The sequence below is a fragment of the Callithrix jacchus genome, chromosome 11 (genome assembly GCF_049354715.1).
Source record: "Callithrix jacchus isolate 240 chromosome 11, calJac240_pri, whole genome shotgun sequence".
In the NCBI taxonomy this organism is placed as follows: domain Eukaryota; kingdom Metazoa; phylum Chordata; class Mammalia; order Primates; family Cebidae; genus Callithrix; species Callithrix jacchus.
The window spans coordinates 18,594,578-18,620,759 of record NC_133512.1 but is presented as its reverse complement, the minus strand read 5'-3'; the positions used below and the strand labels follow the sequence as shown (position 1 = coordinate 18,620,759).

Below are 26,182 nucleotides of genomic sequence, written 5' to 3'. Positions count from 1 at the left end.
AGTGAGACTCTGTGTTTTTTTTTTTTTAAAAAGAACCTGTCTAAATATAGCACGCTTGTCTCCCTGGGCAGCTGGGAGGAGGGACTGCATGACCGTAGATGGGGGTGCCCTGTCCACCTGGCTCTGGGCTCTCACTGAGCATGCTCTTCCTCAGGACGGCTTCTCAATTCAGCTAATCTCCGGATCAGATTCACCCTGTTTGGTGTGCGTGTGTGTGGGAGTCTCTGTGAATGTGGAGCTTCTAAATTTATTTATCATTTGATACTGGTATTGCGTTCTAGTATTTGCAGAGCTGGCACTCAAGGCTGGCCACTATGTTTTTAGTTCAGAGATATGATTGTATTTGAGACGTCCCCAGGCGCCAGCTGCTGATTTGATGTGTCTCTCTGCTGCACTTCACGCAGGCACATAGAAGAGATCAGTAAATAATGAAATGGATCTGCCCTGTGAAGTTGACAAATATGTACCCTCTCACTTCCTGGTTCCTCAGGTGCAGCTTGAGAATACTGCTGGGTGTTCAGAAAGTGTTTAGAGTCTGGGCTGCAAGTGACATTACCTGTCTGCCCATCTGCTGTGTCTCTGGAGAGTTCTTACCGGGCCCTGTGCTCCCTGCTTTCACAGTGCTGTGCCGTGCTGGATCCCTGCCATGACATGTAGGAGTGGCGTTGTTACCACCTCCCTATCTGGCGGTGGAGAAACTGCAGTGGGCAGACGGTTCCGCCCTTGAATCTCTCTAGTAGTATGTCCATCCCGGCTTCTAGGCCCCCATCCAGCTTGCTATTTGTTAGTATTTATGTACACGCTGTGAATTAGCCCAAAGTCAGGTGGGCAGGATGAGGGCGCCGGCTCCTGTTGCAGCTGAAATCAGACAGAAACCATCTCATCATCGGTGTGTGCTCAATAGTCCTGTCTTCAATTTTTAAAGATAGATTTTTTAACTTTTTATTTTGGAATAATAGAATTCCCACATCGTCTTCACTAGTTGCCACAGATGTTGACAGGTGCATTTGTTCTCCTTCCCTCACGTGCACGTGGGTGTATTCACATGTGTGCACACACACACACATGCACACACACATACATTCCTCTCTCAGAGCAAGGCACACATATTCATGAGCTCGCCATCAAGCTTCTGTGAGAACAGACCTAGCCCATTTTGACTTAGTTGGACATTGGCTTGGGTCCCTGTGCATGTGTGGCCTGATAGAAGCAGGGAAGGCCTTATCCTGTGCTTGTCATTGAGCATCTCTGGCCTGGCTCTGGGAAGGATGCCCGGCCTGTGGTCCTGCCCTCCAGGTGCTGCTTTGGCAGAGGTTGATGGAGCCTCAGTGGAGCTGGTGTGAGGGCGGGAGGGCTGTATCGTTGCTATATCATTGTACCGTCTGTGTGGTTGCTGCTTCCAGATGCATCTCCTTTTCTGTGGTGCCCTCTCCTACATAACACAACCCTACCAGGTCAAATCTTATGAGCCTCAGTTGACTCCCCTGCCTTGTATGGTAAAAGCCACCTCTGAACCCTTCCCTTTCTGGCGTGAGGCACCCTTAAGGGCCAGCCAACACCAGCATCCAGCTTTCCAGAATGCCCTTGGGTTTTCCTCCTGTCTCCTGGAGGTGTCTTCCTTCTTACCTGCCTGCTCACTCTGCAAGGCCTGCTCACATCTTCCCTCCGCCCCACACAGCCGCAGCTCCCAGCCCACCTGTCTCAGCCCTGGCAGTGTTTACTGCAGGAAGTGGCTTGTGTCTGTGTCTTCTTTCATTCCCAATTCCTTGTGCACATCCTGGTGGGTTGGAGGTGTTCCTTAAAGCTTGTGCAAGGTTTGAACGATAAATGACAAGGACTGGCATTAGCAAGTGGGAAGGAAAGGCCGGAAAAGCAAGAAAGCCCACAGTGGAGAGGGCCTGCGGCAGGCAAGGCCACCTGTGTGCAGTCCCTACGTGTGGCCCGTCCCTGTCCCGAGGAGCTTCCACAGGGTGACTCCTTTCCTAGAAGCTTGGGTCACATTCACCTTTCCCAGAAGGAACCCCGGGGCAGGGCTCCCAGTAAGCCACAGCAGGACCCACGTTCATAGCTCTTTATTGCCGTGGCAGTCCCCAGCGTCTCTGGAACAGTTACTCCTGGATTAAGGAATGTCTGAGCACAACTTCAAAGTGTGCTCTGCATGAGTGTTGTCATCCAGTCCAGATCTGTGAATGCCAATTAAAATGGATTCCTTAGGATCCAGGGTCCCAGAGCCTAAGTGCACAGCCTCATTTATGAGTTTGATACCTGTTTCTTCAAAGGATTCTTCCCCCAGTGTTTACCGCAGTTGCTTTTGTTTGGAAAAGCTAAAGGGCGTTTGTAGGAAAAAGGACAAGGCTCATTTCCATTAAAGAGTAAATATAAGGAAGATAAGGGCTTCTTTATTAAAACAGACAACCTCACAAAACCTAGCAGAGCAGGTCAGAGGAAAAGAAAACAAGCAGGAGAGAGAGGGGCCAAAGCCCCTGGTCAGGCTGTGAAAACGTTCGCATCAGTCAGCATGGAGACAGGGACCTTGACTTTCCACCATGAGGAGAAGGTGGAATCTCCAGCCTTCTGGGTGCTCTGTGTTTTCACCTTTGTTGGGACCGGCCTGCTGAGTGGGCTGCATGTGGGGCTCACAAGAGCACTCGTGGCTTGTGGTGGCTGGTGGTGGTAGTGGCAGCTGTTGCCAGTGATGGTGGTGGTGGTGGCAGGCAGAGCTGGAGTACACTGTTGCTGGGGGCGCCTTGAGGGAGACTTGGGGGAGAATTCCCCCCGGTCTACTCTGCGTGGGCAGCGGTGACCACACGTGGCTGTAGAGCCGGGACCTCAGAAGAGCCAGGCCCTGGGGAGGCACTGGTTCCCCAACAATCAAAAACAAATCCTAATTGTAAAAAGAGAGTGTTGAACCTTGAGACAGAACTTTCTTCAATTTCACACGGCGTTACTGGCAGAGGGGAAAAACCGGGAGGATGGACAGAACTTGTGCCTCAAAATTTGGATTCAAATTCAGCCTCATTCTTCCCTCTCCCTCAGGTCCTTTGCAGGAGGTCAGCCTGGACACTGTGCAGCTGGCCCCTCTGCAGCCAGCCCTTGGGCCTCTCCCCTCCAGCCTGCAGGGGTGACCTCTCTCTCTCATATGCCTAGAGCAGAACAAACATGGGGCTGCTTCGTGTGTATCCCTCACCTGTCCTGAGCCTCTCCTGTTTTCTTCAGCTCTGCCTTTGTTGCTTCTCAGTGCTCTGTCTCCCTGGAGGATGAGGGGGTTCAGGCAGCGAAGAGTTGAAATGCACAGCCAGATGATTTGTATTTTAATTTGTCAATATTGGGTTTTCCACTTCAGGCAAAGCTATGTACATAAAAATGCAGACCTAAAAATCAAGTCAAATGATTTCTCTCAGAGAATTCTTTTTACTGAAAGTATCTCAGATTCCCAAATGCTGATCTTCTATCTTAGATTTTAAAACATGATTGGTTTACAAAAATTAAGACTTACACTGGTGTTTTCTAGAATATGTCTAGTCTACAAGGCATGACATCTCTGAGCTTGGAGTTTTTATATGAAAGTCAGTTGCTGAATGAAAATCCTCCACTGCACAAATAGGAAAGGACATTTTGAGCCTCGCACAAAAGTGTGCTTGATGATGGGTAGAGTATTTCAGCGGAGGTGTTGAGGCTCAGCGTCCATAGTAAAGTCACTGCATCTTTGAAAAACTGGTCTTCTCTGCCCAGTGCCAGATATCCACTCTGTGTGGTACAGTTCTTTCCTTCTCTCATGGGTAATAGATGGTCAGCTTGGCTGGTTTGTTTGAAAGCAAAGACGGCTGGGCACGGTGGCTCATGCCTGTAATCCCAGCACTTTGGGAGGCTGAGGCAGGCAGATCATGAGGTCAAGAGATTGAAACCATTCTGCCCAACCTGGTGAAACACTGTCTCTACTAAAAATAGAAAAATTAGCTAGGCATGGTGGCACGTGCCTGTAGTCCCAGCTACTTGAGAGGCTGAGGCAGGAGAATTGCTTGAACCTGGAAGGTGGAGGTTGCAGTGAGCTGAGATTGTGTCACTGCACTCCAGCCTAGCGCCTGGCAACAGAGTAAGACTGTCTCAAAAAAAAAAAAAAAAAAGCAGACGAGGAAGTGGAATGCAGTCAGGAGCCCGTTGTGTCAATGGGCAGGCAGATAAAGAGGAGCTCACCTAGAGCTGCCGCAGGACCATGCCGGAGAGAACACGTTCAAGATTGTGGGAGTGGTACAGTCAGCACTGGGGGACAACGGGCAGAGGGCTGTTCTTCTCCTGAGAGCAGGGAGGGTTGTGTGCAGTGTGTTTGGGAGGGAAGACATTGGTTGCAGCAAGGCTGGGTGTGTTTGAAGTGCTGTGTGTGGACAGTGCCGGGAGTGAATCGGGAGGTGGCCCATGTGATGCATGGCTGGCAGCTGCAGGTCTGGTGCTGGCGAAGTGGGGCAAGGGCCCTGCTCAAGGCACGGACTGGGGGCAGCTGTGAGTGTGCTGGTTTTTGAGGCTTTGATCTCCTGTAATCTAAGGAGAGCATTACAGGGAAGGGAGGAGAGCCCAGAACAGATGACTGAGGAAGATCACATTTGATGGGTGAGGGGGGCCTTGCTTCTCCAGGAGTTGGTGTCACCAGAGAAAAGAGCACGGGATCCATGGACTGCGGCGGTTCGATGGCACTTTAAAATATAAACATTTAAAATAGGTTTTATGAGGTGTTGGCATTCCCAGACCACTGAAGTGTTTAAGTATTTTGGGAATTGCATTTAATTATTGAACAATTTAGGCAAGTTAGCTATTTTCAAATAGGTAAAATTAGTTTGTCTCTCTGGTAGAACTTGTCATTCATTTTTAGAATCTTGAGTTTTAAATGCCAGATAGATCCAACTGCTATAAATATGCTGCAGTTGTAGCTGCCCAGTCACTTAGACAGGCAAGAGCTGATTATTGAGGGCGGAGTTTTCAGTCTAACAGCAGAAGCGAGTGTTACAAGGTAAGTCAGTCAAGCCTTCATCCCCTGATGCCGATGGGATTTCCTTAGGAATGTCACTGCAGATATGGGTTTGTTTGTTTTTGTTTTCTTTTGGTAAATGAGGGATTTTAGGTAGTGGTAGCTGCTGTTTGCACCACATACCTTTGTAACAAGCCAGAATATACATTACAAATTCACAGCTGGGCCCAGTGGCTCATGCTTGTAATCCCAGCACTTTGGGAAGTGGAGGCAGGCAGATCACTTGAGGTCAAGAGTTTTAGACCAGCCAGGTCAACATAATAAAACCCTGTCTCTACTAAAAATACAAAAATTATCCAAGTGTGGGAGTGCATGCCTGTTATCCCAGCTACTAGGGAGGCTGAGGCAGGAGAATTGCTTGAATCCAGGGAGCAGAGTTTGCAGTGAGCTGAGATCGTGCTACTGAACTCTGGCCTGGACGAAGAAGTGAGACTCCGTCTCAAAAACAAAATTCGCAAAGTGTGCAGCTTAGTACTTTGAGGCAACTTTTCTTTTCTTTTTTCCTTTTTTTTGAGACAGAGTCTCAATTTGTCACCCAGGCTAGAGTGGAGTGGCACGATCTGGGCTCACTGCAACCTCTGTCTCTCGGGTTCAAGCAATTCTCCTGCCTCAGCCTACTGAGTAGCTGGGATTACAGGTGTGCACCCATGCCTGTCTAATTTTTGTATTTTTAGTGGAGATGGGGTTGTGCCATGTTGGCCAGGCTGGTCTTGAACTGCTGACCTCAAGTGATCTGCCTGCCTCAGCCTCCCAAAGTGCTAGGATTGCAGGTGTGGGCCACCACACCCGACCTTGAGGTGATGTTTCAGTGTCCTGCTATTTGACTTTCATACCTAAAGAAGAGAATGTTGTTTTTGTTGTTGACTTTGGTATTGTTTCACTGAAAACTCAAACATAAAGAGGGGGAGAAATGACTATAATACTAATTTTACCTGCAGGCAAGAGCAGAATTGTGACCCTAGTGTCTTAGCCCACTGGCTTGTCTGGGCTTTAATTCAGACATGTGGAAACTCCCAAAGCGCAGGCTTTGGTGTGAAAATGCCAGAAAAACATCATCTGGGCAAACGCCTCAGGTTCTGTGTGTCCAACTTGTGCATTCCTTTGCCTCTTTGAGCGTTTTAGAGGTCTGAGCACAGTTTCACTGATATTTTCAGATCTAGATGGAACTTGGAAGAGCCGTGGATGAGTCTTTCCTGAGCGTGCCTGTTCTCAATAATCTCAATTTTCTTTTTTAAAGCTCCAAATTGACTTGATTTTTTTTTGCTTGTGTCACCCATGGTGGAGTGTTAAATAGGAAGATAAATATTGGTGATTCTTCTAATTTTAACTATTTTGCAGTTCTGGCTTCCCTGGAGTGAAAATAATAGAGTAGTTGATGAGGATGCTGTCTTGGAATCAGACTGCCTGGGATGAAACATGCACTATGAGTTGTGAGACCTTGCCAGGTTACTAAAACCCAAGCTCATTTTATCATCTGCAAAATAGAGATAAAATCTAGCCTGCTGAAAAATATCAGACCTTGAGTGGGGCGTACTTACATGAAACAGCAGGCAGCAGAGGGAACTGAAGCTCGCAATAGCAGAAACCATTTATGTGCCCTGATTGGCACTGATGATCACTCACTTAGTTAAATGAGTGAGTTTAAAATGTTAAATGCTTAAAAAATATGCATTTATATGTATTCAGCAATATTTTGATAGAGGGCCATGTCTAGAATTCCCTGTTTCAGTTTGTGTGTGTGTGTGTATGTATGTATGTATGTATGTATATATGTATGTATGTATGTATATATGTATGTCTATATGTATGTATTTTGAGACAGAGTCTTGCCATCACCCAGACTGTCATCCAGTGTCACCATCTTGGCTCACTGAAGCCTCTGCCTCCCAGGTTCAAGCGATTCTCCCACCTCAGCCTCCCGAGTAGCTGGGACTATAGGCGCACACCACCACACCTGGATAATTTTTGTATTTTTCATTGAGATGTGATTTCACCATCTTGGCCAGGCTGGTCTAGAACTCGTGACCTCAAGTCTCCTGAACTCCTGCCTTGGTCTCCCACAGTGCTGAGATTACAAGCGTGAGCCACTGCATCTAGCTGGTATCCATTCCTTTAAAGCCAACTAAGAGCGTACAAATAATTCTGATTAAAATCTAAGTGCAGAATCCTGGAACCGATGACATTTTTTCCCTCCTCAGTCTTTTTCAGTTGTCTCTCCATCACCTAAGTAAACTTTTATCCATTTACTCTTTTTTTAAGCAACTCACCTTAGTTTTTCTTAAACATTTAATATAAAGTTTTGTGAGAATCATGCTCTGCTTTCTCTGTGCACCGATTACCTTCTGGAAAATTACCTAGTGGGATTAAACAGTTAACCATGACTGGCATAAGCAGTCTGAGGATAGTGCAGTCGCCTCCCAGTAAGACTATCCCCAAACTGGTGGGAACACAAATGATTGAGCTTACTAAGGAGTAGCCCACCAGCTCCAAGGACCAGCCAGTGGGTTTTACAGAAAGCAATGAGGAAAGCGTGGAGTGAAGTGCTACACTGAGCAGGAGTCAGTCTAGGCCCAGGTTCAGGAGATCAGGGTGTGCCCTGCAAGCTTTCCTGCTTTATCCTGCGGGTTAGGAGTCAGCAGATAGTTTCAGCTTTGCAGGCTCTGTGTCTCTGGTGATGATTCAACCCTGCCATTATATGGAGAAATCAGTCATGGGCAGGTGACGGGCAGTGAGGCTGGCGGGACAATGCACAGACTCCCCAATGTGGAGATGCACCAGGCCTGGTGGCCCATCCTAAGTGTTCCTGGGAGTAGCAGGGCCTATGTGGACCCTAAAGGATTAAGAGGACTCAGGATGATGCAGAGGACAAAGACTGGCCTGTCCACACTCTTTAGCTTATAAGCCCTGTACTCTCTCAATTGAACAAAAACAAGTGAATAGTTCAGTACTATGTGCTGGGAACAAATATTCATGCTTGCAGGTTTCTAAAATCTGATTTCATTTTTGTTTGTTTGTTTGTTTTTTGTTTCTGTTTTTTTTTTAGTTGAATAATAAAATGTATTTTAGACACATAGGAGTTATTGAGTAAATTACCATCAAGTTAATTTTGACAAAAAAGACCTATGAGTCTTTCAACGTTTTTGTTTGTTTGTTTGTTTTAAGACGGGGTTTCACCATGTTGGTCAGGCTGGTGTTGAACTCCCGACCTCAGGTGATCCGCCCGCCTTGGCCTCCAAAGTGCTTGGATTATAGGCATGAGTCACCACGTCTGGCCTCAGAGCTCTTTTTGTCTGACTTTAGTTTCCATACTTATTCTTTCCCCTTTTAGCACCTCTGTTTTCTCTAGAAATATTCTGCCTTTAAACTCCAGTGTCAAGGTAGCATCCGATGATGATGATTAAATTTATGTTATCTCTCTCAGGAGTATTTGTGTTTGTATTATCTGTTTATCCAGTGAAAATCATTGTCTCTTTTAAAAATGACTTAAGTGTAAGAAGCCAGATGTTTTTGTCTTCTGCCAAAATTCACCCCACATTCCCTTACCCTGTCTTCCCCACAAGGCTGCTGAGAACAGTGCCTGGCACTTAATAGGCACATCATAAATACGTGAATGAATGAGCGTATTGAGGAAATTCAGGATGCTAACCAAGAATTTGCATCTTTGGAGGCGATCTTGTTTTGAAGTCTTTCTTGAATGGAACTACCACTATTCAGCACCTCAGAGCCAGTGTTGGCTCTGAGCTTTGCTATGTTTGGGCCATATAAAGAAATCTTTCTGGAGTAAATGTCTTCTAATCCCCTCTTAAAAGGGTGCATTTCATTTTGCTCTAGCCAAGGCCTGTGTGCTCAGACAGGTGTCCAGATTCAACTCCCGTCACAGGTTATGCCTGGCAATAGTGCCTATGCGACAACACAGGTGCTTCAGAACCCAAGTCCATTTCAGGGCATATAAATAGACTACGGATGGAAACGTGTCCATCGGGAACTTTTCAGAGCCTCCGTTGGGAACTTTTCAGAGCCTCTATTTTCTTAACTTGCTGACCTGATGAAGTTCAGCCAGAGGGAAGGAGAAGAGCACACAGGCGGGGTGTTCCTCCCTGTGTGGGGACAGCCGCCAGCAGGCTTGGGATTTTCTCTGGTGCTTTCTCCTGCCACATCCTCAGTTAGGGAGACAGAGCAGCTCTTGTCTCTTGACCAGGAATCCTTGGATGGGCAGCGTTCGGTGTAACTGTGAATATCAGTTTTCTGATTGAGACTGAGCAAACTGATCAAGTCTATAAAGAACTTGTAGAAGAGCAGTTTCCCTCTTCTCATTCTGGCCTTCATAAAATAAAGGATGATTATGGCTGTGGCATGTGCTGTCCTTTGGTTTAAGCTGAGTCTTGTGTGTTTGCCCTGAAGCAGCCATGGGCAAGAAGAGCAGTGATCAGAGGAGGAACAGGGCTGTGACATGGAGCCCACGCTCCTGAGCATGCCTCTGCCCCTGATGTCCTGCGGATGCACGACCTAGACCTACCTAATGCCCAACTCTGGAGGTGAGGAACGCCGTGTGGCAGCTGCCTCTAGGCCCTGTGCCATTTACCAGCAGCACGGCATGCCCACTTCCCCAGGTTTCAGCCTGCACTGAATCCAGGATTAGAAAAAAAATGTTAAACGGAGCATTGGTTTCATGGTACTTTGAATTCTGATCTTCAGTCTCAACTTTTCAGAATCATCAAATAGCTGTTCCTTGCATTCTGGCCAGATTTTATTGCTGCTCTATGTTGGGGAGAGAGGGCAGAGTATGTTATTCCGTCTAAATGATTTGTCTTATAAAATCCATGTGCCTGTTATATTCCCATCTCCTCCTTTCCTGGGTCACTGGTGCATGATGTGACTTAGGACTCCACTGCTGTGCAGTCTTCTGTCCCATGTGTGGCTGCATCCTGGCTTATTCAGCCAGGCCCCTAAAGGAAGAACGTTTGTGCCACTTCAGCCCTGGCACTGTGAGGACAGATCCCCAGCACGTGGGCTTTTGTACCCGTCCTTCCTTCCCTGCAGTTGTGATTCAGCAGTTATGAGGCTTAGGGGCCTTTGATTTGGACACAGAAGCACCCCCCCTTCCCCCACTGCCAGGAGTACTTGGTGACACAGCAGCTGTACAGAGCCTGCTGCAGCAGGTGGCTGGGTGCTGGTGCCTTCTGACTGGTGTTGCTCTCTCACCGTCGCTTCCCTGGACGGCACTACCTGCTAAAGGACCAGCACAACTCCAGCTGGGTGTTTTGGGGAGCCTGATTAAGACATCCGTGTTGTTAATTCCTCATCTTCAAAAGAGAATTATTCTGTGATCCACCTGCTTCGCAGGGTTGTGAGATCACATCCCTTAAACATATCTAATGCTGCCTCAGACACAGTAAATGCTCAGTAACTCTTCTGTTCTGCATTCATCATTGTTCAAGGAAGGGTGGCAGGAAAGACTTTTTGAGGAGGAATTAAGTGTCCAGTGGGTGGAAGTGTCCAGTGGTTGGATAGTGGGGATGTTGGTGAAGAAACTTGAGGATCCAGAGGGCAGAGCTTTGGCAGAGGCCATTTTTCCCATAGTGGATGGTTACCACGGTGCAGGGTGCAATGATTGCATTTTCCTTGTAGATGTATTACTGGGATTATTGATTTATTTCAGTCCTGGCTCTGTTATAACACTCATTCATGGTAAAATTCCTGGTTACGTATTTGCCTATCTAGACTGACGAGGAAAAGTTTCATTACTGAGTGTGGGCAAGAACAGTGCCCCAGACGGCACATGGAACTGAGGACACCCGCAGCGGACACAGTGCCTGTGGGGCAGGAGGGAGGGAGGCTGTCCGGTCCTCATCTTTACCACCAGCACCAGACACCAGCACAGGGATCTTCCACTTGCTAAGGTATTAGAGCCGTAGTCTCCAAAGTGGAGGTGTAGACCCCCATGTGTGCTTCTTGATCCATTTGGGATAAGGAGGAAATGAAGAAATTTGGGAAGAAAATATTTATTGTATTCTTTCCAAAGTTTATTTATTTATTTTTTGCCCGGGGGTGGTGGCTCACACTTGTAATCCCAGCACTTTGGGAGGATGAGGTGGGCAGATCACTTGTAGTCATGAGTTTGAGACCAGCCTGGGCAAGGTGGTGAAACCCGGTCTCTACTAAAAATATAAAGCTTAGCCGGGCATGGTGGCGGGTGCCTATAATCTCAGCTAATTGGAGGCTGAGGCACGAGAATCCCTTGAACCCAGGAGGCAGAGGCTGCAGTGAGCTGAGATCCCGCTACTGCACTCTAGCCTGGGTGACAGAGCGAGACTGTCTCAAAAAGAAACAAAAGCAAAGTTCTTTTTTTTGTGTAATTTCTGTAGTGTTCTCAATATACTAGTAACATATATAATATATTCTTTCTTTTTTTTTTTTTTTGAGACGGAGTTTCACTGTTGTTACCCAGACTGGAGTGCAATGGCACGATCTCGGCTCACCACAACCTCCGCCTTCTGGGTTCAAGCAATTCTCCTGACTCAGCCTCTCGAGTAGCTGGGACTGTAGCCTCTCAAGTAGCTGGGACCACCATGCCCAGCTAATTTTTATATTTTTAGTAGAGATGGGGTTTCACCTTGTTGACCAGTATGGTCTCAATCTCTTGACCTCGTGATCCACCTGCCTCGGCCTCCCAAAGAGCTGGGATTATAGGCGTGAGCCACTGCGCCCAACTGTATATTCTTAATATACTAGTAATATATACATATTGTACAAATAAATGAATGTACAAAAAGGGAAGTAGAGGCCTCAAGTCTTTGCGGATGGGGCCGTGCTGTGGAGGTTCTCTTGAGCCCCTACTGCCCCGCACAGGTGGCTGTGAGTAAGGGCCTGCACTGGTTTTGTTCTGGCTCATCTGTGTGCCTCAGAGGCCGTGACGTTCCTCAGGCCGGCGTGCATGCCTGCATAGAGGAAAATCTTGCATGAAGTGTTTTACAGCAGGGGCACCAGGTTTGGCATTGTTAAAAATGTAGAAACAACAAGGCTTTCCAATTTTTATTTACTGAAAAATCAAATTTAAATAAATGAGATATTTATTTTTGTTCAAGATTTTTCTTCCAATACTGGGCTTCACGTGGCCTCTGTATTCATACAGTGGGAAAGTGGTGGTGAGTGGAGATTTCTAAAAACTGGGAGGGTATCTTTGACACCTTTTGGGTTTATCGCAAAGCCCTCTGGAAATCCTGACCATGATATAATGTCATATGCTTTTTATTTGCGATCGTATGTTATTAAGAAGCAGGGGGCATTGATGTTGAAATATAAGTTAATAGGAAATATGAAAATGGGACTTATTTTTCAAATTGGCCCTGGGACTTATCCCAAGACAACTGAATTGGGTTATCTCAATAAAAATGTTAGATTTCTTGATCTAGGTGTCCACAGCACTCAAAAATCATGTTGGAAAAAACCATGTGGGGGTGCTTGTGTCCTAAGGTCCTTTCTTTCCTTTCATTTGTGGGAAATAGGGACAGCCCTTACACAGCTGTGTTATTTGTGTAGAAGTACTTGCAAGCAGCAGCCGGAAAAGCCATTTCTCACTTTTTCATTTTAAGTAAAAAACAGTGATCTTTTTTGTTTGTTTGTTTTGAGGCAGAGTCTCTCTACGTCCCCCAATCTGGAGTGCAGTGGTGCCATCTTGGGTCACTGCAACCTCCGCCTCCCAGGTTCAAGGGATTCTCTTGTCTTAGCCTCCCGAGTAGCTGGGATTACAGGTATGTGCCACTATGCAGAGGTAATTTTGTATTTTTAGTTGAGACAGGGTTTCTCCATGTTGGTCAGGCTGGTCTTGAACTCCTGACCTCAAGTGACCCACCTGCCTCGGCCTCCCAAAGTGCTGGGATTACAGGTGTGTGCCACTGTACCTGGCAATCAGTTAATCTTTAAAGCAAAACTAAAAAGTCAGAAATTCAGTTAATAACAGGAACTTTTGCCTATAAAACAGATTTCAAAGTATATTTTACTGTATATTTACAGAAGATGAAATAATTTATTGTTTTGTAATGAATTTGCACACATAAAAGATTGTTTCTTACAAAACTAAAATGTTTTAATGGTGTGTTTCACTACTTAAAACATCAAAATTTGTCTTTCTGTGTAATGAATATTATTAAATACTATGTTAATCCTGGGGACTTTTAAGGCTTTATATTACCATGAAAGGAATTGTGAGTTGAAAACAATGTTAGGGAAACATTGATCCACTGGATCACATCTGGCTGTAACTTTTGTTATAAATTCAGAGGTGTAATGGAAATTGCACATGGCTGTTTCTTTAAAATGTGAGTGATGTACATCTTCTTATGTGGCAAAACATAGGCCAGTCCACCTGACAGTTGGTCCCCATGGACTTTGAGCCTGTCATAGATAGAAGCCTGAGAGCCAGGGCAGGGAGGGAGGGTTGCAGAGGAACAGTTGTAGGCCACCCTGGCAGGGATGGGTGTGGGGAGAAGCTGGCCCTCCCACCCACCCTTCTCCTCTAGGCACCTCAGGTGTCTTGTCATCCAGGGTTCTCTCTTGGTCAGGGTTCTGCAGGTGGCCCTGGCTGAGGGGCATGCCCTCCCTTTCACTGTCCTCCGTGCACATGTGTTTTGGATCTTTGAACTGAAATAAGTTCTGTTCCCAGGGCTGCAAACAACCTGCCGCACCTCTGCCTGTGACTTTGCTAGAGCAGAGGTGAAGCCTGCCTCCATCCAGCCTGGAGAGCCTCCTGCCATAAGCCTGGTGGCGGTTTGCCTGGTGGGTGTGGCTGGGTATGCTGGGGTCAGTGGCTGGGGAACAGCCCCGGCTCTGGGTTTCCCAGTTCTTCTGGTTCTCCCCTCACCAGACCTATTTAACTCCCAACCCCAACTCGCTTTCCCAGATCTCTGAAAGCAGGTGTGGATGCAGATGCGGCACTAGCCTTGCAAAGCTGCGGTGAGGCTGAAACAGATGAGCACGCAGTTGTGAAAGGACTGGGAGCACACACAGAAAGGGGTAAGAAATGCCCGAGGTTCTGCTGTGTGGACTTTCTTGAGTGGGGCATCAGAAGTGATAATGCTGGTTTTTGGGCATCAGGCCGCTGTCACATACCTCTTCAGGAGGCCTTCACATGGAAAACGTGAGCATGAGTGACCTACTGAGCGCCAGAGGCCTCTGGGCATTCTGGGACAAGAAGGAAGTTGCGTTTGACATCTAAGGCCTCTTCCAGTCCCACAGTTTAAAATGGCATACATTTATGGGATATTTCCTATAGATATGAAATCTAATTTCATATGCATTTACGTATGAGAGAGCAAGGTACTGAACCTTTGGTGTACGCTTCAACATGCTGTATTTTGTTTATCCTGTACTCCACTCGCCCTACCTCAGCTAGTGTGTTTTGATGTTACCAAAGTATATTTAAAAGCATTTAGTTCATTTTCCTTCAAGTGTTAGGGGTTGCTGTTTTTTTTTTTTTTTTAGATGGAGTCTTGCCCTGTCGCCTAGGCTGGTGTGCAATGGCGCAATCTCAGCTCACTGCAACCTCCACCTTCTGGGTTTAAGAAGTTCTCCTGCCTCTGCCTCAGCTTCATGAGTAGCTGGGATTACAGGTGTGGGCCACCATGCCTGGCTAATTTTTGTATTTTTAGTAGAGATGGGGTTTTGCCATGTTGGCCAGGCTGGTCTCGAACTCCTGACCTCCGGTGATCCACCCACCTCGGCCTCTCAAAGTACTAGGATTATAGGTGTGAGCCCCTACACCTGGGCAGGGGTTGTTTTCTGATTATATTTTGTTTTGCAATCATGTGAAACGTCTAAGTATTACATAGAGGTGTCCCCACTCTCTGTGCTCAGTGTGGCTGCATCCTGGCTTATTCAGCCAGGCCCCTAAAGGAAGAACGTTTGAGCCACCTGTGCCCTGGCACTGTAAGGGCAGATCCCCAGCGCGTGGGCTTTTGCACCCGTCCTTCCTTCCGTGCAGTTTTGATCCAGCAGTTCTGAGGCTTGGGGGCTGCAGTTTGGATGCAGAAGCATCTCACGGGGACTAAGCTCAGACAGACCTGGGCTGGTGCCCTGGCTCTCTTCGTCACTAGTTTTCTTGTCTTTTGACAGCTACATAATCTAGGTTTCAGTTTCGTCTTCTATAAAAGTGGGGTAACGACACCTCCCTTGTGAGCTGTCATGTAAACTAGTTGAGACACTGAGAACCTACCATGGTGCCAGACTCACGGTTAGCGTTCCATCAACTTGAGTTGTCTCCTGTCCTCATTTGAAATGGAGATCACACTCCTTATCCGTATGTCAACTGTTTTGGTATAAGAATCATGTCAAAATATTTGGCAGTTGCCAAGAAAGTGTTCAGTGACATAAAAATTGTGTCATTATCGGCAGCACAATCCAATAAAACCAGTCTGGCTGGTTCTCTCTCCCAGGCCTTGCTGGGCAGCCCTTGAACTTTCAGCTGGTGCTGAAACCAGTGAGCGGGACAGCCCCTCCTGGGAGCTCTTCATTCTCACAGGTACTAAAGCTTCAACTTAAAGCATTCAGGTGTGGGCTCCATAATTCCCCACCCAGGTGGGGACCTCTTTTTTTCTTGTTTATTGTCTTGGTTCGTGGCTCAGGCCCTTGCCAGCACTTTTCAGGGCTCCTGCAATGCTCTTCTGATTTCCTTCCTCTGGCCTCGTACTTTCCCATATTGCTGCCAAAAGCGGTTTGGGAAACATATCCCTCTGACCATTTATCTTCCTGCTTAAAACAATCCGTTTGTTCCCTCCTGGTCACATGTCGGAGTGCATGAGCATGTGACCTTGTGGGCCCTTCTCAGCCCTCCCAGCCCACAGAAGCCTGGGGTGGGAGGGTGGGTGTCTCCTGTGCCCTTTCCCAGTGCAGCGTAGATGACAGGTGCTGTTCACAGGCAGGGCCACCCTCTGGGCTTGGGGGGGCTTCTGGTGAGCCGGGGAACTCCCAACTCCACACACCACTTTGCTATTGATGAGAAAGTGGCTGGCGACACCTCCGTTCTCCTGACACCATGTCAGGGGCTCCACTGAGGTCAGTTCCACCCGCCCTGGCATGGAGATGAGGCTTATCTGTGCCTCACCTTGCTCAGCTCACCTGCTGGTCACTGACTCCTTTTTCCAGATGCAGCCCAGGGCTGCTGTAGGTTCCCAGGCGCCTGGGAAGGTGGGTCTGGCTGACTCTGGGCCCTGCCCTGCCTCCTGCTGGGGGTTGGCAGTGAGGGATGGAAGCTTCTTCATTATTGCCGTCTTCATCCTTGTTTCTGGCACTCACTCCACAGCCACTGAGGCTGCCCTGGGACTGACACCCCAGCCCCTGGTTTGTGCTTTAGTACTGGCATGTCTTCACACACATCTGTCACGTGGATCACTTTGCTCCTTTGCCCCAGATGTCCACGTGATGGTGACTGTGTGGCGAATGTCGCTGTCAGCGCCCTGTTGGTTCACAGGCATGGCGACTTGGTGTGCCTGTCATGATTTCCTGGTGCAGCCTTCCTGTGCACTCTTGCTGGCTATCTGGACCGGGCCATTTTCCCTGAGGGTCTCAGACCCAGTCCTGAGTCGCAGGGGTCCTTTCCCACCGCCACCTCACTGTGGAACTGACAGTCTGGTCCTGTTGACTTCCTCTCTTCACCTTCTGACTCTGACATTATTTCTTCCAGAAACTTCCTTTTCTGACCTTTTCAGCCAAGGGCTCCCTCCTCACTTTCCTTTCACCACCTGGGGCTCCTTCTGCCCCTCCTCTGCCCCTGCCTGAGACATCGGGGTTCCCAGGTATGCTCCTCTTCTGCACTTCTTCTTCCGCCTTGCATTCTTCTCGAGGATGCGGCCTTCCAGGGCTGAGACTCCACTTTGGCTCTGCGCCTGGAGCCTGGCAGGAGAACTGCCGCTGGCCGGCTGCGTTCTCCCTATGCCATCAGCATGGGCCCACCCCTCTCCAGCTCCCTTCCAAACCCTGTCGCTAGCAGCTTTGGACTTCCCTGCCCAGAGGGTGCCTCACAGAGCCTGGAACTCAGCGTTCCTCAGGCTTCCTTCTTTCGCCACCTCCAGGCCCCTATGATTGGGCTCGGTGCACGGGCCGGCAATCCTCCCTGTCAGGCAAGGAGGACGGCACCTCGGACTCCTCCATTCCCTGGTGTATCAACTCTCCACCAGCCATCTCATCACACTGCTGTGTTCTTAGCTCAGAAGAAACCACCATTGGTGTTTCGTGTTTTGCAGTAGCTTTCGACTCTAGTCTCACCTTCATAGATTCATTGCACAGATGTTTACTGTGGGCCTGCTATTCACCAGCATTTTAAGCCCTGGGAAAACAGCCATGAATGTGATAGGTAAGGTCTCGTGCAACTCTGATAGGTTATGTTCTAGTCGGGGAGGTAGAGAGTAAATAAATATAGAGTGTGATTTCAGGAAGTCATACTGAGTTCCAACAGGGTTGCAAGGGCTGCATTTTTTTTTTTTTTTTTTTGAGATGGAGTCTTGCTCTGTTGCCCAGGCTGGAGTGCAGTGGTGTGATCTTGATTCACTGCAATCTCTGCCTCCCGGGTTCAAGCAATTCTCCTCCTCAGCCTCCTGAGTAGCTGGGATTACAGATGTGTGCCAGCCACCATGCTCGGCCAGGTGCTGCGGTTCTGGATGGGCTGTCAGGAGAGCTTCTTTGAGGAGCTTTTGCTGTACACAGACCTCAGTGAAGAGAGGAGTGAGCCATCTGCTGTGTACAGCAGCATGTGCACATCTCCTGCGGTGGGGCTGAGCCTGGCGTGCGTGAGCAGCAGGAAGGCAGCCAGTGTGGCTGGAGTAGCGAGGCTCTGGGGAAAGTGGCTGGAGGTGAAGCGAGAGACACGGGCAGTGTGGATGGAGTGTGAAGGTTTATAAAGTTCATGAGATGCCCTCAGAAGGTTTTGGGGAAAGGCAGGATGTGATCTGAGCCCATCCTCCTGATCCCTCAAGAGAAGTCATGGCTAAATGCAAGTGGAGTCTTGTTATTGCCCTGCCTGGAGTCCTCTGTGGGTTTCTGCCACCTCTGGGATGAGATCCAGGCTCTGCTGCCTAGTCGCTGCACCCGTCAGCCCTCAGCTGCAGCTTACCTGCAATCCCACAACCGTTCCCATCTTCTCCTGTAGAGACCCTTCCTGCTGCTAGACATGTCCGTATCCCAATCTGCAACACTCAGCTCAGCCAGTGCCTTGGGATTGTCCCCTCAGGCCACCACCCTCTTTCCTAGAAAGAGCATCTGCTCTTATCTGGAGCTCCACGAGCATTTTATATGAGCCTTTCTCATGGCACAGGCCTTGGTGTCTTGTGTTTATCTGTGTTTCCTACCAGCAGTGGACTTGCTTCAGGGAGGGATCCTGTCATCCTCATTTGTGGATGTTCAGAATCTATCCCAGATGCTGATCCATGGAAGATAAATAGTAAATGTCTTTTCAGTGAATGAAAGAATGAATACAGGCATGGCGACTTGGTGTGCCTGTCGTTTATGTGATGTTTCTCCCTTTTAATTTTATTGCAAACTTTACATATTATCCTGTTGTATAAATGAGGTAGACAAGAGCCAGTTCATACCTTTTAGATCTTTAAAAATGGCATGTGATCTTGATAGAGCGAGTGCCGTCTTCCTCATGTGGTGGGGTTGCACGTGATCAGCAGCTGCAACACTAGAAAGATGATGGAGCGAGAGCAGAGAAAAATCCCTCTCGTTCCAGAAAATCTCCTGAAAAAGAGCAAGGCTTATCAAGCCCTCAAAGCCACCCAGGCAAAGCAGGCACTTTTGGCAAAGAAGTAGCAGAGGAAAGGAAAAGGGCTTAGGTTAAGCAACTGGAATCATTCCTACATGATCCCTGGCGGCAGACACATGACAAGGGGCATCTCAGACGACTTAGAAGTGAAACCTCATGCCTTGGAGTTGCCTGGTGGACATTCCTTGGCCTTTATTGTTCACACGGAAAGGATTAATGGTGTGAGTTTACTGGTGCAGAGAACCATGACAAGACTTTGCCTAAAGAAGATTTTTAGTGGTGTCTTTGTAAAAGTCGACCCCCAACCTAAAAATGCTGCGTATAGTGGAACCTTATGTGACCCGGGGATTTCCACATCTGAAGTCTGTCCGGAACTCATTTTGAAACATGGACAAGCCAAGGTCAAGAATAAGACCCTCCCTCTGACAGACAACACATGATGGAGGAGCACCTGGGGAAGTTTGGTGTTTTGCTTGGAAGACCTCGTTCATGAAATTGCCTTCCCAGGGAGGCATTTCCAGGGGACCTCATGGTTCTTGCACCCTTTCCACCTCTGAGTGGCCCATCATGCCACCAAAAATAGAGTGGGCTTCCTCAAGGAGATGGGCTCACCAGGCTATCGGGGTGAATGCATCAATCAGCTCATCAGCCATCTGAACTAGACCCAGCTGAGGCAGGGCTGAAAACTGCCCTTGGGCTGATTTGACGGGCTCGGCCTTGCCACTTAAAAGTTCTTTTTGCAGTTACTAGTATTCATAGTAGTAACCTTGAGATTGGGTTACTCTTTTTAGTCTCATTCCGTTGTCCAGGCTGGAGTGCAGTGGCGTGATCTTGGCTCACCGCAACCTCTGCTTCCCAGGTTCAAGTGATTCTCCTGCCTTAGCCTCCCAAGTAGGTGGGATTACAGGCACACGGCACTACGCCCAGCTAATTTTGTATTTTTAGTAGAGACAGGGTTTCACTGTGTTGGTCAGGCTGGTCTTGAACTCCTGATCTCAAGTGAGCCATCCGCCTGGGCTTCCCAAAGTGCAGGGATTACAGGCGTGAGTCACTGCTCTCGGCTGAGATTGGGTCACTCTTAAGGGTAACCTTGAGATTGGGAGGAAAGAGGAGACTGGTACTAATAGATGGAGACCTGCTGGGAGTGATGAATGCCTGCTTAGGCCATGGTGCTATGCATGAGTTACAGGCTTAAAGGTGTTGAGTCACTAGAAACTGTGTTGCTGCGCTCATTTAGATGGAAATGGGGAGGGAATAATATTAATAATTGATTTTCAAAAAGGACTTGAAGATGTGAGTCATGTGTTTGCCAAAGAAATCTTAACTTTTTTTGAAATGACTTTTTATTGCTGTTATTACTCTTAGGTGCCAAATGCAGTAAATTTTTTAATCAGTGCTGTAGAAGCATGTGTTTTTGCTTTTAAGGGAATTTTTATCAAGTATCTTCAGAGAAGATTATTTCCTGCTTTATCTTCAAAAACCGGAAAGGAAGGGTCAAAGGAAAGACAGTAGGTTATGTTCATGCCAGGCACCTCTCATCACAGTCCAGCTCCACGGAAACATTCCAGCATTTTCTACATTGGCTGCCGCCTCGTCTGAAAGCAGCACATTCCGTGGAGGAAGGGGTCCTGCTTTGTTGCGGCTTCTCTCCTGGGGTTTAATGTTGGTAAATGAGTAACTCTAGCACTTGTACAGGGCTCCCTAAGATCCTGCAGTAATCAGCCAAACCCAGGAACATAACTGAATCTGGAGATTCCTGGGCCTTGTTTCGGAAAAGACTTAAAAAAGAAAGGTACAAAAATAAATATTCACTTGTCTTTGCAAAAAAAAAAAAAAAAAAATATATATATATATATATATATATATATATATATACGTACATATATATATACATACATATATATGGTTTTAACCATTTATTGAAGAGTTATACACTTTTAAATAACATGTTCTTTTAATTTATTTAGAGTAGCCATTTATAACTGTCTTCATTAATTGTTGATTCTAGTTATAAAAAAGTATATTTTGAAAAGAGCTATCTTATTTCCAGAAAAGTAATTTAAAGAATTGCCAACAGGTACACTATATTACAGGTAAATAAATAATACATTTTCCTTGTTACAACAAAAATACACAGTGTCCTAAAGCTTAGCTTTAAAGTTTAATTTCATTAATCAAAACATTTCCTCATTGATTATCAATACCTAATTGCAGGTCTTACAGGAATAGATAGGGAAGATTTTATCAAAATTTACTTATAGTGCTTTTGTTAATCTCTCTTTTTTTTTTTGAAGATCAGATCATTTTACTAAATATTGAAATGGCTCTAGTGTACAAATACTTTCTATCATGTTTTGTGTGATTAATGTCAAATATTAGCAGTATTTTTAGAAAACATAATTTTAGCCAGGCACCGTGGCTTATGCCTGTAATCTTGGGACTTTGAGAGGCTGAGGCAGGCAGATCACCTGATGTCAGGTGATTGCGAAAACCTAATTTTAACAGAAATATTTTATGTATACATCTAATAAAATTATATTTTATTTATGTATTGGTTTAGCAGTAAATATACATAATTCCAGAATAAGTAACTTGGTTTCAAATGAAAGCATATTCAGCCTAAACGTTAAAGTGTATACGCCATCTTTCTTATGCAGAATCAGCCTTTTCGTATTGCTTAACAGTATTCTGGATATGCCAAATTAATTCCATGATTTATAAAATCTTGGTGGTTCTCGATACAGTTCAGTGTATGCATCCACTGTGTTCTGTTCCTCTACTTTCTTTAAATCTGCTATGTTTTATCCCAATCAAGCCAAACCAGAAGAGTGGCATAGTCAACTGCATTGTTTGGTCTCTGCATTTAATGAATTCTACTGAGTGGAGCCTTGGTGTGATATAGGTTTTATTCAGGGGAGAAGCAACTGTTGGAAAACTGTCTACTCTTTTGTTTTTTGCATGTTGTTAGGCATGTAATTTACTGATGAATACCATTTCTTCAGCATGAGGCACTGGTTCTCTGGGGATCTGTCTTCTTTTATCTCGAGACGTGGGAGCTTTGAATCTGGCTTTGCATCTTACCTTTGCCATGACCACGAGGCAGCTCAGAGCCCCGTTTTGCTACTGTGGCATGCAGGCTATGCAACAACGTACACTCCACTTCCACTGGACTGGGTCAGTTTCTGCTCATCTGGGCTTCCTCATTCCCTGTTAAAGCCTTGTACATATTTTATACAGTGCAATTAATGAGTTAGGAAAACTAGTAAAGGAATCCTTAACTCTCCTGTAAGGATGTACGATTCCTTATAATTCTTTGCAATGTGAAGATGTAAAATTCCATGTCTAGGAAGACATTCTTCCATGTCTAGGAAGTTTATTATTCACTTTAAGCTGTAAGTCCAGGAAGCAGCTGTCAGACAGGAAATGTTTTTGAGTAAAACCATATAGTGAGGTAATAAAACTTCTCATTAGAGCACCTGTCATCATTTAGCCAGTTGGTGACCTTCATCAAGTCTCACAGCTTCTCCCGGCTTTCATTTCCTCACTGGTAAATGGTGGTAGTAACACTGGCCCTGCTTCCGCAGGGGATCCATGAAACCACGTGGCACTTGCAGGAGTGCCCTGGACGTAGATCCCGGCAGTGGTGCTGCCATGGGCATCTTCCACGATGCTTGTCCATGAGATCTGAACTCCTGAGTGAAAGTCTTGCCCATGTGGGTGTGGTCATTGCCTCTTCGTTGTATTCTGAAATTGGACACAGCCTGTGAGTTATTGTGTGCACTGAAAGGCCCCAGCAGTGGGCCCTCCTGACACACAAAGACTTGCTTGTGGCCCTGGGATTCAGCTTTGCAAAGAGCCTGAGAGTGGAATGGTGGCAGCAGGGCTCCTGCAGGGAATTTCACAGCCTGACCTTTTGTGACTCTGCTCCAGTCCTTTATTTAGTGTGCTATAATATATATAGATTGAGAATGCTGATTTGTTCTTTGCCCGCTAAAGTACCCAGGGCAATGTGACGAGGAGTCAGTTTAAAGGACTGCTGTCTTGGGTGGGTCGGCTGGAAACACTCCCGCCTTTGTGCTTGGGCCTGATAGTGCAGCTGCTACAACGGAGTGACATGGAATCTGGGGTCTCGGCTGAGCCACACCGCGTTCCAGGACAAATTTCAGACATCCTTTAACCATGGGTGTGTTAGAACAAGGAGTAAAAATAGACACCAAGCTTTAGGTAGAGAGATAGCTAAGGCTGGCCCGGGTCTCCAAGTGGTCTTCTCAAACTCTGCACAATCTAGGGCACAGAGCAGGGGCTAGGCTGGAGTCTTGCCAGTCAGCTGGGTGGCTGCATCAGGTGGGGGTGCCAATTACTCCTGCATTGGCACACCACCTTGATGTGAGGTCATCGGAACCTCACCAGGTGACACCACCGAGCCCGTGGCTCACCACAGCCCCTGATTCATCATGAGTCTCCTCTCTTCACCCTAAACCCTGTGGAGCCCTTGTTTTTGCCAGGAGGAAGTGATCTTGGCAGGGAACTTTCCTAGTCAAGCCACTGGTCATTGCTAGAGTATGCTCAGTTCCCTTCTTTGTTCTCTTTCATGGGTGAGCCCAGGCCTGGCCAAACTTCTGACCTCGTTCCTCCAGCCTCTCAGATACGCAGACCCGCCCTCATGGGATGGACATGATTCGGAAATGAAAGGCAGCTGGTCTGGCTGCAAATGAAGGCAGCCCTGAGGATGCTGTTCCACACTGTTTTTCTAGTTTGGTCCCTAATAATTTTATAAAGGGGAGATACAGGAAAGGCTGCATTGTGGCTGTTGATGAGTTTCCCAGAGAATGAATCTTAAGAGTAACGCAATGGGTTGGATGTGACTGTACAGCCATTAGTGTCTTGGCCAGCAGCGCCTCATTTTATCCTCATAACAGCTGAAGGAGGTAGCTAGGATTATTCTTCTCTTAATCACATCATGTGTTTTAAACGTTTATTTATAAGCAAGGGAAGGCTGCATATTCTACGTAGCAGTGTCAGAAGTAGTGTAAAATATTCGGATTGATTCAGGCTTCACATGGATCCTATGATTTAGTGTTTAGTGTGACTTAGTAGCTTTCAGAAATATATGTTTGGATAGCAGCTTGAACTGTCCATAACGTACTTTTCTAATAAAGTGGGGAGGGATACATAGAGATTGAGGTATGGTATAGGATATAGCTTTTTAACTACTGTTAGAGCTTTTAAATAGTACTCAGCAACTGAGAAACCAATACGTCAACCACATTTATTCAGCACTGTGCTAAGGTTGGAGGAAGATCATGAGAAAATGTAAAACAAATTGAGTTCAGCTGCCCAAGGGTTGGTGTTTTTCACCTTATGCAGTCCCCTTCATGAGGTCAGATGGTGGCTGTGGAGCTTATGGAAAAGCCAGCGGTCACAGAGATCACTGCATCTTGGCTGCTGGACTCACAAGAACTCAGCAGGCCACTTGGTAGAGAATTCTGCATAGTCAACAGTTCTAGAATCTGATTCAGAAGAATGATGGAGAGGGTTGCTTAACCACCTGTACATCAAGGAAGAAGAAATGGGGGATGGAAAGAGAAGGAGGGAAGATAGATACAGGGGTATATCTGTGTGTTACCAGGATGTTGTCTGAACGTTGGCCAATATGTTTTGGTTTGGTTTAGTTGATTTCTAGATTCGATGTTGAAGGTAGTTCTTGTTTGTCTATTTGTTTCAAGTGAATAGTCTGTTTTTTCTATTATTTATTTATTTATTTTTGGGATGGAGTTTCACTCTTGTTACCCAGGCTGGAGTGTAATGGCGCAATCTCGGCTCACTGCAACCTCCGCCTCCTGGGTTCAGGCAATTCTCCTGCCTCAGCCTCCTGAGTAGCTGGGATTACAGGCATGCGCCACCATGCCCAGCTAATTTTTTGTATTTTTAGTAGAGACGGGGTTTCACCATGTTGACCAGGATGGTCTCAATCCCTTGACACCGTGATCCATCCACCTCAGCCTCCCAAAGTGCTGGGATTACAGGCGTGAGCCACCGTGCCTGGCTTATTTTTTCTTAAATACAAGTCTGTGGTTACTGCTCAATTTAGCACAGATAATACTTCAGTACTCGAAGGACTGCAGTGTAATCATCGCGGGTCATACGCCTCTCATCCTTCCATTTTCTTCCAAAACAGTTGGTCACAGTCTCGCCTCGTTTATGATCGTTACTTTACATCAGTTATGAAAATGAAAGGCTGATGAAAAGCTCATCATTATGAGCTGACACGGAGTGATTTTCAGTAATCATTCTTAATGAAGAGGGCACATGGAAATTGTTCCTAGTATATCTTTTAGCAAGAAAGGAGAGAAAATGAGAATAAATACCTATTTGCTTTCTTTTGACAAAGAAAATCAACTCAAAAAATGGAAGAATGAGGATGCATGGGAATGAGATACTCAGCATAAAAATAGGAATTAACTTTCTTTGAATACGGCATGTTATATAATTTTGATTTTGAACTGCACGGTGTTTTATCTATTCAGAAAACAAAATAGCATCAAAATTGAAAAAAGGAAATTTTAAAATTGAAAACAAACAGAACAAAAGAGTCTAAATGTCTAAAGTTGATAATACAACTGCCCAGAATAAAGACTTAATTCGGATAATTGTGAACAGTTTTCTGACCATATGTCTTTAGTAGAATGTATTTTAAGAACAAATGAAATGGCAAAGAACTGTTGAGATTGACCTGGTACAATTATAGTTGGTAATGGCATTGGTGTCATCATTCTTAAATTACTTTGTAGGTATAGTAGGTGGCATAAAAAATGAAATATATTGATGTTATTAGGAATGGCAGTTCTAATTGTGGAAGAAGGGCTGCAAGCAGTGTAAATTCTCTCTTTTTTCACTCTCTATAGATATAAATATAAGATAGATAGCAATGACACCTTTCCAACAGTTTCATCACTGTAATTTTCCACATGGATCCTTGGAGAAATGGCTGGTTCCAGATCTTGACAAGGCTGTGCCTGGGACATCTTGTGCCAGAAACCAAGAAGACATTCAAAGGCCTGTGGAGTACATCAAAAAAGAAACCCAGGGGTAGCTTGCAGGGCCTCCTGCTGGCAAGAATAATTGTATTAATAGATTGTAATGTATTAAATTAAAAGATTCTGGAGTCTGAAGTGTTAGTTACAACGTCAGCTTAATAAATTCAGAAAAAATAATGCATTTTATTTATTCTTTTTAGTATTATTATTTTGAGATGGAGTCTGTTGTCCAGGCTGGAGTGCAGTGGCACTATCTCGGCTGACTGCAACCTCTGCCTCCCAGGTCTAAGTGATAATCCCTGCGTCATCCTCTCAAGTAGCTGAGATCACAGGCATCCGCCACCACACCTGGCTAGTTTTCTTATTTTTAGT

General features: G+C 46.2%; 1 protein-coding gene and 1 long non-coding RNA gene across 28 annotated transcripts in view; one reads left to right on the top strand and one right to left on the bottom strand.

Moving 5' to 3' along the window:
• Positions 1–26,182, top strand: part of COBL (cordon-bleu WH2 repeat protein) — a 288,078-nt gene that overhangs the window by 35,865 nt on the left and 226,031 nt on the right. For 2 of the 27 annotated variants that reach the window (XM_078342456.1, XM_078342448.1), the window contains exon 2: positions 13,920–14,032. The exons of the other annotated variants lie outside the window; for them this stretch is intronic. The gene's annotated coding sequence lies outside the window, so the exon portion shown is untranslated. The remainder of the gene's footprint in view (positions 1–13,919; positions 14,033–26,182) is intronic. 27 annotated transcript variants of the gene reach the window in all.
• LOC144578332 (uncharacterized) lies at positions 21,859–24,228 on the bottom strand. Its single transcript, XR_013523879.1, has 2 exons — positions 24,132–24,228; positions 21,859–22,517 (listed from the first exon to the last, which is right to left on the bottom strand). It is a non-coding gene; the product is annotated as an uncharacterized LOC144578332 (long non-coding RNA).